Genomic DNA, 8,910 nt, shown 5'->3' with positions numbered 1-8,910 from the left:
TTTATTTATTTTTAGTTATAGTTGGGCACAATATCTTTATTTTATTTGTTTATTTTATGTGGTGCTGAGGACCGAACCCAGGGCCCTGCATGTGCTAGGCGAGTGCTCTACCGCTGAGCCACAATCTCAGCCACAACCCCAGCCCCTCCAAAGTCTTTAAATGGACTCACTCCTCACAGCACTCCAGGAAGCAGTCCTATAATGATGCCCATTTTTCAAAGGAAGAAACTGAGGAACAGAAAGGTTGTGTGCCTTGCCCAAGGCCCCCAGCCTGCTGGGTGGCTGAGTCCTGAGTCGAGCTCTATAGTAGATGATTTCAAGTGCCCATTGCAGGGGCCCCCACACATGCTAATTTTTGTTGGTATCTACCCGGAAAGCAGCCAGGTATGCCAGGAAGGTAATTAGTCAAGAGTCAGGAGTGGGAGGCCCTGATTCAGTCACCTCACTCGGTGACCCTGAGCCCCACCCTGCCCCAGTGTTCCCATCTTGCAGTAGAAGGGATACACTAGTTAGATCTCAGCCTCGGGAGCCATGGACGGCGTTTGGAGGAAAAGAGACGATTCTGTTCTAAGTGTTTTAAACACCCCCCCCCCGGGCCTGCTGGGTCAGAGGAAGATGGGCCCAGAAATCCCTGGAGGTTCCCCGAAGACCATTTCAAGGTGTGACCTCATTCTAAGGACTCAGGGTGCTCTGGTGGGAAATGCCAAGAGTGTAAGGAGGAACTTGAGGCTCCCATCCTGGCTTGGCAGGGTGAGCTTCAACATTTGCCTCCAGGGGCGATTTAGAACATTTGACTAATATATTTTATGTGTGCAGGGAAGTCCCTTTTGACCCAGTGTTCTCGCTGCTCTTTCTTACAGCCAGCTTCATTCTAAATTATATATTTAGTTTCCTCATTTTCCAAATGCAGGTAAAACCACCACGTTCTTGTGCAGATAACATGAGATAAAAGAGTCGAAAATCAGAAAGTAGGGCTGAGATTGTGGCTCAGAGGTAGAGCACTCGCCTCGAACATGCGAGACCCTGGGTTCGATCCTCAGCACCACATAAAAATAAATAAGTGAAACAAAGGTATTGTGTCCAACTAGCACTAAAAAATAAATATTAAAAAAAGAAAATCAGAAAGTATCCATGAGAGGGTCTTATGACTTAAGTGGCCTGAAAGCTGATGCTGTTAAAGATGGGGGTGGCATGGGGAGGGGGCCATTTGTGCCATTGTAACCCTCTGACGGGTGACGTAATTCCCAAGGAGCTCTTCTGGGGGAAGGAGCCCCTGCGACTGTGCAGGCTTCCCTTAATGCTTAATTTGTTACACTTAAATCTAATTAACAGAACTAAGAAAGCCAATTTTTCTCAATTACAAATTCGATGAATTAAATGTTCTTCAACAATTTTAAAAGGAGTTAAAAACAGTGCATTTGATCCTTGTGAATACCCCAGGTACCTGGAACGGCAGGCAAAACATTCAAAAGATAAGTGTTACCCAATTTATTACTCAGCACACTAGGCCCACCCTAAGATGGCCACACCATGGCCATAATCCGTTTTCTGCTTGATATATCACCTCCCCTGGATTATTGCTACATCTATTTATTATTTATTACGTTATTTTTATATCGTCCCAGGGTTTCAGTAATATTTTATTCCCTCCAGTGGTTGGAGGGAGATCATTAGTCTTCCAGAGCCAGAAGTCAGAGGAAACCTTCTCAGACAAGCAGAAGACAGAGTGGCACTACTGACCAGCTGGTTCTTGACTGGGGGCAGGGGATCTAGACCAAAATAAAGGTGATTAAGACGCACATCCCAAGTCTCCAGGCTAGATCCATTTTTGTAACAAAGTTTACTTATGATGGCTTATGAATTTAAAACAGCTATTTCTCTTATGAGGTTTTTTTTTTTTTTTGTAGATGGACACAATACCTTTGTTTTATTTATTTATTTTTATGTTTTTATGTGGTGCTGAGAATCAACCCCAGTGCCTCACACATGCTAGGCAAGCGCTCTACCACTGAGCCACAGCCCCAGCCCTTTTATGAGTTTTTTAAAAAGTTTTGAAATGTGGTATCTTCCCTAATATGAGGTCATAAGAAAGGCATTTTTCCTTGAGACTTTCCCCCAAACCCATCACTTCAGTCGAATCGTGAGAAAAACAGCAGCCAGACCCAAACCAAGGGGTATTCTACACACACCTGACCGGGACTCCTCCCAACCGTCAAGGTCATGCAGAACAAGGAACAACTGAGAAGCCATCAAAGACCAGAGGAGAGTGGGGAGAGATCCTGGTTAATGCACCGAGGTGCCTTGCGTGAGATTCCAAGAAAAGGACATCGCCAAGAAACCCCAATGAGATGCAAACAAAGCCTGGCTTTGGTCAGCGTGAGGGACAACACGAGAGGTCAGCAGCAGCAGGAGCCCCCGGGACACCCTGGGACTCCCTGCTATCTTTGCCACTTCTCTATTAATCGAAGATTGTTCCAAACTGAGTTTATTTTTTAAGATGGCCTCTTAGGCTGGGGTTCCCCAGAAGCAGACCCTGAAACAAGGATAGGAGTGGAATTCATTCCTAGGAAGGTGATTCTAGGAATCACAAGCCTAGGAGTGGGGACAAGAGAGGGCAAAGGGAGTTGGGGTGCAGGTTACCACCATGGGCTCGGTCCTGCCCAGAGCGTAGGAGACAATGACGGTGACAGCTCAGAGCTAGCCCAAGGGGTGGGTGTTTATCCACCATTCCTGGCAGATGTGGTTGCAGCCTGCGCTGCAGGTGGACACCTCCACCTGACCAAACGGGCCAGGCTGGCTCTGGACGCCAGACACAGCCTGGAGCAACACTTCAGGGCAGATGTGTCCAGGGGAGAAAGATAGGCCCTCAACAGGACCACCACTCTCGACATTCTTCCCAGAACAGGTTCTGCCTGAAAAGCTTCTTAGCTGGTGACGTCTAAGCCATTGTCCTATCTTGATGATATATTCACCTGGTCCAACAATACTGTTCAAAATGTCCTTATTCTTTAATAGAATCTCATTGTCATTAATATCAGACCATGTAAAAATGTCACCCTTACGAGAAGGGATCAAATCTGCAAAGTGGGCCCTTCTGCTAAGACCACTCACCCACTGGGTTACTGGGAACATCCTGCTGAAACTGGCTCCTACCTGCTTACCGTGCCTGTCCGATTGTGCCGTTCAGCGCCGGGTTGGTTCCTGCCTGGATTTTATGTGACCCCCCTGGGACTCAGTGACCCTTCCCGGCCTTGCCACTGTGTCTATTTATTCTGGGATTATTTGGTTTGCTCATGGTTCTGGGTGTTTACTCTTCCCTGCTTATGCAGGTAGAAACAATGGCATGTTCTGTCAGCACTAGGCAGGAAGACGGAGGTCACTTCAGTAATTTACACAGAGGAAATTTGTTGAAGGGAAGCGGTTCTATAAATCAGAAGCCAAATAGGGTTTTTAGCTGTTTAGAAACAGCACGGAGCTGCTGGGACCCTTGGGCTGGTGGGGAAAGAAGGAGGGAAGGTGCTAGTGGAGCCCAGGGGTTGGGGTCCCCCAGAATAAGCTGGCATCATGGTGGCTCCAATAGGACAACAGCTCTTTAGCTATGGAGGGGAGGCAGGGAGGGGCCCCAACCAGTGCCAGGGACCAGAGACAGAGGACCTGGTGTCTTCCTCCTCCCTCCCAAACGGCCAGTGACCTGCAGCCTGTATGGGGTGGTCCCCTGGTGAGCCAGACAGAGAAGAAGGGGGAAGGATGAAGCGGAGGCTCTCAGATCCCCAGTCACGATAAACAGCCAGATCCTTTGCGGAGAAACAAGATGCTCATATCTATTTATACTCCTGACTTAATAAACCAAACAGTAAACACGACACTAATCATCCTCCTCCAATAATGTAACTACCCTTTTGTACAGCCTTAGATGAATTTTTCTCATTTACACATTGCTACAAACTCATGGTCTTTTGTCTGTTTGTGCCAATGAACCACCTTCCTAGGTTGTCGAATGGTCAAGCTCATCCCATGGGTGCCTTTAGGATACCCCTGGCAGCTTAGGAAGCACCCTTCCTTTCGAGCAACAATAAAATAATCCAGAACTTTCCACCCTGATTTTCTCCCACCCCAAGATATGGCATCTGCAGGGTCCTGATACTACTAGTGGAGAATAGTGTTAAAGGTTAAAATCCAGCTTCAGGACTGGAGGGGTAGCTCAGTGTAGAGCCCTTGCCCCATCTGTGCACGGCCCTGGGTTCCGCCCCAGCACCTGCAGGACCAGCATGCCTCGCGGGGTGGAGGATTACTGGCTTTAGAAAGGACTGAAGCAGGGCTGGGATGCACTCAGGGGTGGAGCACCTGCTCAGCATGCACGAGGCCCCGGGTTCGAACCCCAGCACTGAAGTCTGAGCCTCATCCCTGGCAAAGCGATGCCCATGACAAGCCATGAGTGAATGGCGTGCCGTATGCCTGCCAGGTGTGGCTCTGAGCACTTGGTCTGCACGTTGTCACATCATCACAACCCTCTGCAAATAGGGGCACCCGGCCTCTGCTCCACATAAGGAAGTAGATTGAACCCTGCTCATCCACCTGCTGGCTCCATGCTCAGAACCACTGCACCATGCTGCCAGGCTGGGGTCACCTCTGGTCCCCAGATGGTCCTCATACTGTTGGTTCTCTAGACCACCGCCCTGGGCTTGGGACACCGACTCAACCTTCCAATTCCAGCTTGAACACTCTCCCTCTGTGCCCCTTGCTCCTAGTCACCTCGACACACATTAGAGCCATGTGTGTCCCTCCTTAGACCATAAGTCCCCCAGGGCAGGCTCACCCTCCTCCATTGCTGCAGGGTCCAGTAGCAAGCAAGTGCTCAAATCACACCGGAGAAAGGAAGAAAAAGAAACCCGGCTCTCAGGTAGCTCAGGAATGCTTCAACCCCTAGCACCTGCTGAGGGGCCCCCAGCCACCTCCTGTTAATTAAAAGGGGCCTCCCCCCCCCCCCATTGTAAATCCCCAGCAACAGCAGGAGGCTGCTTCTCTTAAAATGAGCTAGTGTTTCTCCACTAAGGAAAACACAGCTCCTCTCTTCAATCTGAGAAGTCTCTAAGGAAAACTAGAGTGAGGTTAAGACTAAGTCTTCCCAGGGCCCAGGGGCTGGTGTGAAATCCCACTGTCCACGTGGCACTCTTGCTAACTGCCCCCCTCACCACATTTTTAAAAATTTTGGGGTACCAGGGATTGAACTCAGGAGCACTCAACCCCTGAGCCACATCCCCGGCCCTATTTTGTATTTTATTTAGAGACAGGGTCTCACTGAGTTGCTTAGCACCTTGCTTTTCTGAGGCTGGCTTTGAACTTGCGATCCTCCTGCCTCAGCCTCTGGAGCCTCTGGGATGACAGGCGTGTGCCACCGCGTCCACTTCCCTCCTCCCATTTCTGACTCCCTCTCCCTCCCTATTCTCTCTCCCTCTCTCTTTTTCTCTCTCTCCCTCTCTCTTTCTCTCATGCACACACACTGCCTTGGTAACCAGTGGTAACTAAAGAAGCCCAAATCCAACCACACTCCCCAAAACGAGAGGTTCTCAGAGCACACACAGGGTATGAGCCAGGTTCTTCTGAAGTGGCTGGTGGCTGGTGACTTGGAGCCCCAGCAAATGTGGAGGCCCACTGCCTGCACCCCACTTTCTAGCATATATGCGGCAGAGCAGGGCTCAGGACTCCCCGGCTTGAACATTCCTGCACAGTTGGGCAGTGCCAGGGTGGCGTGGCAGAGCTTGCTTTAATGAATGCATAATTAGCACCGTGTTGTTCTGCCAATGGCCACCGCTCAAGTCCTTGAAAACAGTCTGTTCCCTGAAATAGGTTAATCTCCCCTCCACCACCACCGTTACCTCGTTTACACTATAGACTCAGCCACAATGCCTATATGAAGGGGGAAAAAAATCCCCAAAGAAATTATTAGTGTTGGCATAGCAACAACATGTTAATTGCATCTTCCTTAAAGCAGCCCAGCAGGACCTCGGGCTCCGGGTTGATCCAGTTATTGTGCAACCGAAAATAGAATAAAACTGCATCCATGGACCAGAGGCTGTATTTCAAGGTCTCCCCTCCATTTAATGTAAGTTAATAAAGTTTGGTGAATTTTCAATACTTCCGCGCTAAAATAGAAACAAGCTCAGGCTTGATTCATAAAACTGTCTTGATGTCGGGACATTAAACAGAAAAGATCATTATCCTCTTCCTTTGTCCCACACCCTCTAACCTCTCAGCTGCACCTCTCAAGTCTAATTAGTCCAGAATAGAGGGCTCCAGAGTTTGGTGGGGGAGACAACTTAATAAAAACAGCTACTAGGCTCTGGGATGTAAACATGGGAAAGCTCAACTCTAACTAGATTAGACAGGAAACATCAGCAGCATTTGAGGACATTCAGGCAGGGGCTTCTGGGCTGGTTGATTCTGTGCCTCCAGGATGTGAAAGAAGGCTCAGATCTTTCCATGTCTCTGCTCCTCTGTCTGCATTCCAAGACTGGACCCCCGTGCTCACAGGGAAGGAGCCGAAGGAGCCGCGAGAGACAGAGACAGACAAGGAGAGAATGAATCTGGCGTCTCTTTCCTCCTCCACATCCATTTTCCCAGAGTCCTGCAGCAAAGCCCTTCTCGTGTCTCATTGGCAGAATCAGGTCACATGCCCATTCTGGAACCAGTCAGCTTCCCAGGAAATAGCCTCCAATGCCTCTGGATCACTTCCTGAGCCGAAGTTCATTCTTCCAGCTGAAGTTTGCTCCCCTCTGTGGGAGGGGGGACTAGACAGTGTGGAGCCACCACTGTGCCCACTGCATGGGCACCACAGATTCCAGAACCGCTACCTTCTGCCAGGCACCGTCCAACCTGGACTCGCTCACAGGGGAGCCGGCGAAGCAAAGGGAGATGGAGGATGAAGCCCCCAGTCCTCCCTTCACTGGGGGAAGAAGCAGACCCACTCCTTCCCAGGTCACTGTTTAACTCTCAGATGTGACACATGAGACGGGAGCTCTAGGTGAGAGCTGGGCTCTGCCCAGGGGCAGCCACAGGAGCTGCATTCTGAAGCCCGGTTCCAGGCCACAGCTCCAGTGCTCTTTGAGAGGAAATTGTGCTCCTCATGTGTTGAGGAGCGCACTTCGTCAGCAAAGGCCATTTCTCTGCTCGATTCTCCCTCATCATGAACCTTCTTTATCTATCAAGTGCCTGCTTGGAAAGGTACTTTTATATTATGCGAATTAAAAAACACTCTTAACCATATTCACACAACAATCTCAACTATCAAAACCATAGCCGAGGGCCAATAAGCAAGTGAAATGTCATCCCACTAGCTCTGGATACCAGTTTCCAATGTTTCACTTGCCTCTTACTGTTCAATCCTTACAGGAACACTGAGGCTAGTAGAAAAAGTAGCATCAACCCCCCATTTAATTAGAGAGAAGCTCAAGTGCTTAAATAATTTGCTTCAGCATTGGTGGATCTCATATCCAACAAGATTTCTATCCCACCTATGTAAAGAGCTTTCAAAATTCAATAACAAGAAAATCAACAATTCCATTTTTACAATGACAAAGTTCTTCACCATAGAGGATATAAGAAGAGTGAATAGTCACATGCAAAGATACTCAACACCATTAGCCATTAGGGAACTGCAAATCAAAACCACAGTGGAGCCAAGTGTGGTGGCTGAGGCAGAAGGATTGCAAGTTCAAGGCCAGCCTCAGCAGTTTAGTGAGTCTGTAAGCAACTAAGTGAGACCCTGTCTCAAAATATAAAGAAATATAAAGGGAGGGGGATGTGGCTCAGTGATTAAGTACCCTTGGATTTAATCCCTGGAATCAATAAAAAAAAAATATGGTGGAACACCAGTTCATACCACTCTGAGGCTTCAATAAAAGAAACAGACAAAACCAAGTGCAGATAAGAATGCAGAGTAACGAGAACTCCAATGCATTGATGGTATCCATGCAAAATGGTCCAGTGTCTCTGGGAAAAGATTTGGTGGCTTTTTACAAAATTAAATATCTATGTCCTACATGATCCAGCAGTCTCACTCCTGGATTTGCCCTAGAGAAATAAAAACTTACATTCATACAAAAACTTGTATACAAATACTTGTACAAAAATACTAATAGCAGCTTTATTCATGACCAGAAGCTAGAGAGTCTTCCCCTAGTGAATGTTTGAACAGCTGGACAGAGTACTACTTGGTGGTAAAAAGGAATGTGGTATTGACACAACAGTTTGGATGAATCTCAAAGGTATGGTGCTGAGGGATGGAAGCCGGGCTCAAAAAATTGTATACTATAGGATTATTTCTACATGATGTTTTTGCCAAGACAAAAATCCATAGTGATGAGAACCGACCGTGGTTGCCAGGCTTTCTGGGTGCGGGGAGAGCATGTCTATAAAGGAACTCTCTCGGGCTGATGGAGTTGTTCTGTGGCCTGGCCACGGTGGTGGTCACATAAATGCATGTGTTATGTGCCGCACCGTACACCAGCGGGCGAGGGGAGCCAATGTTTACTGTGTGATAATTGTAGAAACAATCTTTTAAGTGGTGACTTGAGAGCAGGCCCCCTCCTGGCCCACAGCACATGCCTTGTCTTTAACAGAAAGCCCTAAAAAGTTTCTCTCCCAGGTTTCCCAGACTGTGAAAGCAAGAAATCAGAAGGAGAGGCTGAAGACACAGATGACACTGCACGATGACAGTGACGCACGCCCTGCTGGCAGAGAAGCACAGAAAGCCAGGAAATGCAGACCTCCCAGCTCAAGGCAGGTCCGCGCCCTGGACACTTGCCCCTGAGGCCCAGGAGGACTCACCTGCATCTCGGTCCCACCCTGGTGACGGGGCAGTTCCTGATGGGGAATCTGGATCACAGGAGCCAGCTCCTGTCACTTCAGGCT

The sequence above is a fragment of the Marmota marmota genome, unplaced genomic scaffold (assembly GCF_001458135.2).
Source record: "Marmota marmota marmota unplaced genomic scaffold, marMar, whole genome shotgun sequence".
NCBI lineage: Eukaryota > Metazoa > Chordata > Mammalia > Rodentia > Sciuridae > Marmota > Marmota marmota.
This window is presented reverse-complemented; position numbering follows the sequence as displayed.